We start from the raw sequence: 10,099 nt of genomic DNA on the forward strand, positions 1-10,099 counted from the left end.
GGATGTAGGCCAACTTGGCTGCTGAGGGGCTGGCCCACTTTTGGTGGTGGTGTCACCTCTAGGCTATAGCTTCTTCATTCATAGAGATCCCACTTTCACCTGTCCCTCAGCCTTACCTTGGAAACCAAGCTTATGTTCGTTCCCCACCTCCCCTCTTTCTAAATTCAGCATAATCTGTTATTTGACTAGCATAGTCTAAGCGAATAACACACACACACACATACACACACACACACACACACACACAACACTAGACCTGATCTAACACACGAGCCACTATGTGACTATTTAAAGTTAAATCATTAAAATGATTTTTGGTTTTGGGGTCACACCAGGCAGTGCACAGGACTTACTCTTTGTTGTTTTTATTGTTTGTTTTGGGCCCACACCAGCAGTGCTCAGGGGTTACTCCTGCCTCTGTTCTCAGGGATCACTCCTGGTAGTCTTGGGGGAAACCATATTGGATGCTGGGGATCAAACCTGGTTGGCCCTGTGCAAGGTAAGTGCCCTACCTGCTTTACTCTTGCTCTGGTCCAGGCCTTCCTCCCGGCTCTGCAGGGTATCATATAGGAGCTGAAGATTGAACCCAGTTCAGCCACATGCAAGGCAAATGCCCTAACCACGGTACTATCTCTTCAAACCTTTAAAATAAAAAATTGGGGGTTGATGTTTTGTGCCACACTCAGCAGTTCTCAGGGCTAAACTCCTGGCTCTGTAGTCAGGAATCAGTGTTTGGTGGACCGTATGTATGCAATGTTGGTGACCAAATACGCAGGGCAAGTGCCTTACCTGCTGCACCTTTTTGGTTCCTGAAAAAAAACTTAAATTTAATTTCTTCCATCACTCTGGCTCCAATTCAAGTCTCAATAGTTTCAGGAGGTTAATTACTTCCATATGCGAACGCACAGATTTAAAACATTTCTGTCACTGAAGAAAACTGTATTAGATGACATAGGTCTGGACTATGCAACAGCTAATGATGAACAATGTTAACAAGCAATAAATAGGCAGCTATCCATAAAGCAGATAAATATATAATTATTAACTACTGCAGTTTATTTGTATATTTATTATGCTGTTAGCATATTTATAAATACTTTATGTATATATGACATATATACATAAATTATATATGCACCTGAACAATAGAAATTGAGATAAAGAGTATATGGGAGTAGACTACCAGAAATACCTATAGACAAATAGTATAAACTGAACTGGGCCCCCTACCACAAATCTCTATGTTAAAGTCTCAATCCTTAATGTGATCGTTGAGACTAGAGTGATAATACAGCAGGTAGGACGTTTGCCTTACACACAACCTGCATGGGTTCAATCCCCAGCACCCGCTATGGTGCTCTGAGCCCCAGCAGGAGTGATCACTGAGCGCAAAACCAGGAATAAGCCCTGAGCACTGCCCGATGTGGCCCCTAAACACAACAAGGAAGTGATCATTGTTTTGGTTTTGTTTGCTTGGAGTGAGGAGTCTGCCTGGTGGTGCTCAGGGCTTACTCCTGGTTCTGTACCCAGGGATCACTCCTCATGGTGTCAGGGGAACATACGCAGTGCTGAGCATCAGACCCGGATCAGCTGCATGCAAGGCCAGAGCCATATTCTCTGTCCCAGCTCAGAGGACCTCTGGGCAGTAACTAGGTTTAGGTGAAGTCACGGGGTGAGCACTCATGATGTGCTCAGGTGCTTTTATAACTACTCAGCGGGGGGCCTCTCTGGCCCCTTCCACTCATTCCCTCTCCCACCCCATACTCCTCCTTACCTCCCTATCTCTCTGGGTGCCACTCAGGTCATAGCAAGAACAAAGCTATCTACAAGCCAGCAAGTGGGCTCCTGCCACGAAGAAAATTGACCCGTGCCTTTTTTTTTTTTTTGACTGCTCAGCCTTCAGAAATGTGAGAAATGAGGTCTGTTGTCAAATCACCCAGTCGAAGGCTTACAGCAGCTGGAGCAGACCAATACAGCTCCCAGGTATTGACGAGTTCAGTCTAGTTTCTTTGGTTCACGAAAACTGGAGCTTTCATCTTGAAACTGGTCTGGAAGCTGTGTTGTCAGCCTGCCTCCTGCAGCCTCTGCGTGGTTGCACCATCTCCTCCTCCCTAAAGGTTTCCAGATGAGATTTTTCTCTTAGGAAATAATGAAGGGGGGGGGGGGAGGGAATGAAGGGATGAGTCTGCTCATGTGAGGACTGGAAAGGGATTGGAGGCGCCTCCATCGAACTTCTAGGCCCACGCTGCCCTCTAGCGTATCTCGGGAGAAACAGGAGGATTTTCTAGAATCAGACTAGGAAGCAGAGATCACCCTGAACATCTGTGTCAGAAGAGCTGAGCAGGTCACACATGTAATCACAGTTGATTTGCAACAGCCTAAGGCCGGGGTGAGGATAGATTAACCTTCATTTTGCAGATGAGATAAAGGGCTCAGAAAAGTTCATCTGGGGCTGGAGCGATAACACAGCGGGTAGGGCGTTTGCCTTGCACACGGCCAACCCGGGTTTGAGTCCCAGCATCCCATATGGTCCCCCAAGCACCACCAGGAGTGACTCCTGAGTACATGAGCCAGGAGTAACCTCTGAGCATCACCAGGTGTGAGCCAAAAAAGCAAAAAAAGAAAGAAAGAAAGAAAGAAAGAAAGAAAGAAAGAAAGAAAGAAAGAAAGAAAGAAAGAAAGAAAGAAAGAAAGAAAGAAAGAGAGAGAGAGAGAGAGAGAAAGAAAGAAAGAAAGAAAGAAAGAAAGAAAGAAAGAAAGAAAGAAAGAAAGAAAGAAAGAAAGAAAGAAAGAAAGAAAGAAAGAAAGAAAGAAAGAAAGAAAGAAAAAGAAAAATTCATCTGGTGATTGAAATACCTTTCAGATGACAGAAGAAATGAACCAATGGGTTAAATAAATGCACACATAATATATGGACACTGCGTCTAGGGTTACAGAATGCACTGGATTCAGATGAACTTTGGGCTGAGGCTACCAATCCTGGGTGTGTTTGTAAATAGATAGGTGTGACGGCTCTTTGGTTTGTCTCTCCTTTGAGCGTTCCACATATAGTGAGTGCTTCATGAACTTACAGAAACGTTCAACTCACTAATAGCCTGCTGTTAATTTTCTTCATTTTTAATTTAATTTTATTTTTATAAAGTTGTTCACAATAATTTATTGCATTTAATATTCAAACACCAATTCCATCACCATTGCACCTTCCCACATTTGTACCATTTTTCTAATGTTTCCATCCCAAATCCCAAACCATGCCCCCAAAGCAGAAATGAAACAATTAATTTTGTATTGATTGTTATGAATAATCTGCTAAAAATGGTCCAATAAATTTTCCTTAGAGGAAAGTATGTGAAGATTGTTGTATTTCATCCTGGAGCCATTAAGCCCTTGTATAAGAGATTACTAACATGTTTGTTAAACCCCAATCAAATGTTGTGTTTTACTCCTGGTATATCAGTGGTGTAGAGTATAAAAGGCCCCTCCAGGAATTCTGAAATTTAGAATGCGATTTTATAGCAGATTCACTCATGGGTGAGTCCTATGCTGCTCTCTTCTGGGAGCTTTATTTCTGAGTATCTGGATCTTGGGCGTTGATGAGATTTATGGTGCCAGGGGGAGTTTGTGGTGTGACTGCCAAGTTACTGGTTAACTTGGGAGCTGGGGGGAGGAAACCCATTCCCACTCTGAGCAGGCTTGGAGATTTCTGTCACAGGTCCCGCATACCTGTTATTTTCTGCAGATTCACTCATGGGTAAGGCCGTGGGCGTGGCGAAGGTTGGTTTCTGGAGATTTTCGGCTGCAGGGGCTTTTTTAGGTCAGGAAGGGACACTCAACCTGCCCCCCCTCTGAGTTGCCCTGGTGAAGACAGCCTGGCATGGCATCTGGACATTAATTTTCTTGTTTTGACTTGAGAGCCGGTTCCCTTATACATAGCTTCTTAGCCTCGTCAGGGTATCTGGCAGAGAAACTGAAACCCAGCCTGGGCCCTCTATCACTACCATACTTGGTCCAGATGGGTTTCCTGGAATTTTGTCTAGACTATTCTTCCTCATGATCTCATGCAAAATCATCTCATGGTTTTCAGAGGGTTGAACATGAAGTCAAATCAAGCATCTTGGGACTACATTTCCCTCTCCAGCTACTGTGTTTGTTCATGAGCACATGAAGAATGTGTGCCTCAGAGGCCACTGAGAAAATAGCCCTTGGTTTCAAGGAGGTCACAACTGAGCTGGGGACAGAGGCAGACAGGCATTCATCATTCAGGAGGCAAGTGTAAGGAGAGAGATGTGCCAGAGTCCCAGGGAAACCCAAAAAGGGTCAGGGAACACAGCAGGGGAGGAAAGGGAAATCCGGGAGGGCTTCCCAGAGCTGGTGTCATCAGGCTGAGAGAACAGAGGCACTTTTACCTTCTGCTGCCTTCTAAGGTGGGTGAGCCTGAGGACAGTGCTCAGGGTTTATATTTGGCTCAAGGATGGTGCTCAGGGTTTATTATTGGCTCTGTGTTCAGGGATCACCCCCGGGATTGCATAAAGGATCAAACTGGGATCAGCTCTGTGTAAGATGAGTTCTGTAACCCCGGTACTAACTTTCCAGGCTTCAAACTATTTTTTTCATGCTGAATAAGAGTATTCATGATGGCACCGACTAGCTCACATTGGCACCAACTGGCAGAGTTGACATACCTGGACACAGTTTGGGGTTGAGTGATATGGGTTGGCACAGACTGGCACACTTTTGCACTGTCTGGCTTGGGTTAGCACACCTTGACACCAACCAGCACAACTTGGCATAAAGTGTAGCACAGGCTGACACACCTTGGCACTGAATGGCATGGTTGGCACACCTTGGCACTGATTTTCACAGGATGGTGCTGACAGGTATGCCAACCCCCTCTTGGAGTCTGTATTAGAAGCAGATCCACTTTGCCGGTGAAACGAAGCTCGGAGGGAATAAGCAGCCAGCCCCGTCCATGCACACAGCACACACACGGGTCCACGTGCAGGAGGCTGTGAGGTCTCAGCTCACACAGACTCACTCTGACACAGGCCGAGCCTCCCTCCACCCCTCCCACCACCACTGAGCGCCCCCATCTGGACAGCTCCTGCCTTTTCTTACCAACTATCTTTTCATCTGACTGGGTTTTTCGTTCAGGAACGCTTCAGGTTTGTGGAAGAGTAGCCAACCCAGAGGGAATAGAGAACGTTCCCCAGAAACTCTTTCCCAATTCTCCCTCGTGCTGCCCTCTCCTAAGGCCTGCAGGATGTGGGTCCCGACGCAGAAATCCTAGCTGGCTCTGGCAACTGGGTCATGAGAGTCCTCGTCGGTCTTCCTCATTTTCCCTGTGGGCTGCCACCTTGCATTGGACAGTGGACTTCACAGGGGACAAGAGATGTGAGGACAACCTGGGTGGAGCCTGTGGAGACTTTTGTCGAGTCTGCCAGGAGACACTTCACTCAGCCACACAGGCCTTCAGAATGTGCCCTGGGAAAATTGCTCAGTGCCAGGCCTCCGCCCAGGCTGTCTGCTTCACCTCTGTGTCCCTCTGGGCCCCTTCACCTCTTTGGAACTGTTTGTCCAGATGAGCTCGCTAAACTCGATGGTATCGATTTCTGCTATTGAACTCTTGGAGGGGGTCAGAGGAACATGGAAGCAAGAGGCCTGGCTCTAGCTAGCACCCCAACAAACAGTACTGGATGCATGAGTGGAAGAGGGCCCTGGAGAAGCACTCCAACACCCTGGGCTGAGAAGAGACGTTAAGGTGGAGGGTGGGAGAGAGAGAGAGGGAGAGAGAGTGAGAGCGAGTGAGCGAGCAAGAGAGAGAGAGAGGTGGGAGGAAGGGAGGGAGGGAGAGGAAGTAGGAGAGGGAGGGATGAAGAAGGAGAGAGGGAGAGGGATTGGGGAAAAGAGAGAGACTTTTCTTCCTGGTCTAGATAATGTGACCAGGACCTGCTAGGTTCAGAAATATTTAGAGCATATTAGCATACTCTTTTAGCATATATATTGGAGCATATTTGCATATATGTGAATATATTTATTAATGCTCAAAAGAGCAAACACCCAGCATGTCTCCTATAGCTTTATGCTTTACCTATACACATTCCTATCTTCACAACCCTAGAGCAAAGCTACCGTCAGGAGGATTCCTGACTGCATATCAAGATACAGAGGAAGTTGAGTCACTTGCCAGGTTAGGTGATAAGGAATGAAGAAAGGACTCAAGTCAGGAGGTTAACTTCTCTTTCACCTCTCAGTCCCTCTGCACCCCTGATCCCACCAGATAGAAACAGCTGTCTGGGAGGTGTTAGGAGTGGCAGGGATGGAAGGAGAAACTCCTACGGGTGATTGAGGACAGGTCCCATTTTCCAGGTGGTGCAAATCAGTACCATCATGTACCAGCCTGTGCCAGTCTGTGTCTAGTGGTGCCGACCACTTTGCCAGTCTATGTTTCTAGGCTTAGACTTAGAGAATAGGTGTGTGTTGTTGAAGTTCGTCAGCTTGATGCTAGCTTGCTCCAGCCGCCAGGGAAACTCCTAGAAGTGACTGAGGATAGGTCCTGTTTGTCAGGTGGTGCCAGTCAATACCAACCTGTGCCATGAGGTACCAGTCAGTGTGACCATGTGCCATCCTGTGCCAATTGGTGCCACTCAGTGCCACCCTATTCCAGGTGTGTCAGTGTCTACCTGTGCCAAATAGTACCACCTTGTGCCTATTCATCTCAAGGTGGTACCAACCTATGCCAGGTGGTACCAGTCAAACCCAGTGTGTGCCAGCCTAGGAACAGCCTGTGAAGTCTGTTTCTACACCCAATTAGAGTACAGGTGTGTGCCATGGAAGTCCATTAGCTTGATGGTGATTTGTCCCAGCTGCAAGGGAATCTCCTAGGAGTGATTAAGGATGGGCCCTATTTGCCAGTCAGTAGACAGGGGACAGACCAAATAAATCTGGGTAAAATTTAGGACTGACTTTCTTTGCTGCAAAGAGCAAATCCTTGCTCCAACCTGAGTTCATAGCTCCCTGAGAAATCGGGTGACAGGGACCATCTCCCATGCTGTGCAGAACAAGTGGGCTTCACAGCTGCCTTGGGGGCTAGTGAGACGTGAGGTTCCATGCAGGTGCTTATCACAGACTTGCATGAGTCTTGGATTTCCCCTTCCCAGGGGATAGAGGTGGGTAGAGAGAGAAGTAGTAGATCAACTCCCTTCTTGAGGCTGCCGTCTCTTCCTTCTCCTCACTTCACATGTCACCTACAACCGGACCTTGCTCGGGGCGACTGGTAAGCCCCTCTCACTCTCAGAAACTGGAAGAAAGATTTCTCTGGGCATTTGTGTGAACTTTAAACTTCATGTGACTCCTGGGCTCACCAAGGAGCTGAGTTCTGAGAAAGCTAATTGGAGAAAACTGGAAGATACAGCTGAGTGAGAAACAGGATGGTGGCCACTAGGACTCCAGGGCTCTGGTGACAATCTACAGGTGACCCATGGTGGGGGGGGTGCCCTAGTGACCACCACCTTCCTAGCTCCAAGGTATCTGGTGGGGCTGTGAACACATGGCCTGGACATCTTTCCCACCATGGGCAGAGATGGGGAAGGTAGACCGGCAGGGCGCTGCACCTCCCGCCCTGGGAATGGTGCCCAGATCTTAGAAGGGGATGCTCCTTCCTCCTCCCCTTCCAGGCTTCCTTTTTTTGGGTTTCTCTTGCATTTGTTGCTATTGCTTGTAACTGCAGGACCCCACATACTCCTTCCAACCTGAAGAATCTCCCATGCCTGGGAGATAGTACGGTGGGTAAGATTCTAGCCTTGCGTCAGGCTGACCCCCTTCAATTTCCAGCACGGCATATGGTCTTCCCTATGTCCCACCACTCCCAGTAGTTACCCCTGAGCCAGGAGGGAATACACTACCGAGTGTGCTCCAAACCAACTCTCCTCCACAAAAGGGGGTTCCTTCCTCCAGGAAGTGATTTCCTGGTGGGTTCTCCCTAGTCACATGCCTTCCCTAGTCACATCACCTTCTGGGAGGTGAGGACAGCCTGGTGTGGGTGGGATGTGAGGACTTTCGGGTAAGGAAAGCCCTCCCTTTGGGGCATCTCACGCCAAGAGGCCTTGGCCTTGGGCTGGTCTCTCTGCTTCAGGGAACATTCCCCAAACACCCCCAAGCCAGGCTCACCCCCTTTTTTACCTTTTGTGCTACAAATGCATTGTTTTTCCTCAGGGCCTCTACACCAACAACACAGCCCTGAGCACTGTGTCCCCAGTGGAATGGGAAAAAAGGATTGTCCCGCCCCCAGCCCCCCATCCCTCAAAAGGGAGCAGCTTCACATCTGCCACTGCTTGCCCCCATCCTCCCAGTCAAACTAAGAGGGGGGTGGGGGGGAGGGGGGAGGTTCCCAGGACACATCCCTGGTTGATGATGAGTCAAATAGTATGGAGAGCAAGAGGCCAGTGTACCCAGAGGGCACGGCGCAGAGTCCCGCCCTGGGAGTCCAGAGGCTTTGAGTGGATCCCTGATTGGCCCTTTGCCCTTGATTCTTCTAGAATTAGAAGAATCAGAGTTAGACACGGGACTCTGTCCCACTCTCTTTTGCCCTCAAGTGGGCACCAGTTACTTGGAAAAGTAATGGGACATTTTCCCCATCATCCCTGAAAATCCCATTTCTCTCAGGAGCCACTAATGGATCTCAGCTGCAGGGGCCAGAAAATCAACAGCTACTCTTGGTCTTTCAGGGTTTATGTTTCAGTTTACTCAACACTTAACCCAGTGAAGGGGGACTTTAGACATCCACCTCTGCCCAATTCCCTAGAGCAGACATTGCTAATCTGTCTCCTCTGCCCAATTCCCTAGAGCAGACATTGCTAATCTGTCTCCTCTGCCCAATTCCCTAGAGCAGACATTGCTAATCTGATTGGGCAAGGGCCAAGAACATTTTCTGGATGCTAGTGAGTACATTAACTTCCTGGTTTGTTGTCACATTTCCCCTAAGGATAGATTCCTTCCCAGGGCTGTGAGGGGGAGCCGCAGTGCAGGTCTCTCCTCTGCTGGTGCCTGTGTTGATTCCCTGCGCTTGGTTCTGGTTCTGATTCTCTCTCCCTTCCCTTTGGTTGGAGCTGCTGTTGCTCCATCCTGCAGTTGCAGAGTTGGATGCCCACTCTACCGCCCCCCTTCCCCATCTTCCGATAACCTGTTTTGTTTTCATTGTCCTGGTTTATTTTTACCTTGTTTTGATCCCCCATTTGTTGTTTCCTTTTATGACACACAGAGGTGAAATAATTCAATATTTGTCTTTCCCCCTGGTTAGACTTCAGTTAATACCCTTGATTTCCTTATTTTTGCTGCAAATGGCAAAATGTTTTTTTTTATATCTTTTTTGCCAACTCTTTATCCAATCATCCATCAATTGCACCTTGATTGCTTTCATATTGTACTGAAGAGGAGGGCAGGTTAAGAGTCAAGAACTGAAGGGCAGGTTAAGGGTTAACCGCTGAAGTTGCCCTTTGTAACTACTTGACTGCTTTGAAAGATGTCTTCAGGACCTACCGCTGGGCAGGACTCTGTCACCAAATGGGCCAACAAACTGCCCCTAGGAACTGTAAACAAACATCTGCTCAGAACGGTCAACAAATGTTGAAATTAGCATATTAAGTGAAATAGGTGTGGTTTTCCCTTTTGTATGGTTTTCCTATTGATCCAATACCTGTGATTTTCTTTGATATGTATGATTCTCCTTTGATTCAATACATGTAATTTTCCCCCAATATGTGAGATTTTCATTTGTCAACAAATGTTTAGATATGCAAATTAAGTGACCTATGTGATTCCCTTTGATATGTGAGATTTTCATTTCTCCCCCAAAAGGGTATAAAAACAGCTAGCTTTTTGAGTTCAGGGCCTTCAGTTATGCCACGCTATTGAGGCACAATTGAAGGTCCCAATATAGCTATATTGGCTTAAATAAACCCCATGCATTTGCAGAAAGAGTTGTCTTGGTTTTGTTCTTTTGTCTCTCCGAGCCTCCCCCGGGCAGAGATCTGCCGCCCCTAACAGTACTATTGTAATTAATGCTGCAATTGACATTGAGGTGCATATAACTTTGAATTAATTT

Source organism: Sorex araneus, chromosome 6, assembly GCF_027595985.1.
Source record: "Sorex araneus isolate mSorAra2 chromosome 6, mSorAra2.pri, whole genome shotgun sequence".
NCBI classification, from domain to species: domain Eukaryota; kingdom Metazoa; phylum Chordata; class Mammalia; order Eulipotyphla; family Soricidae; genus Sorex; species Sorex araneus.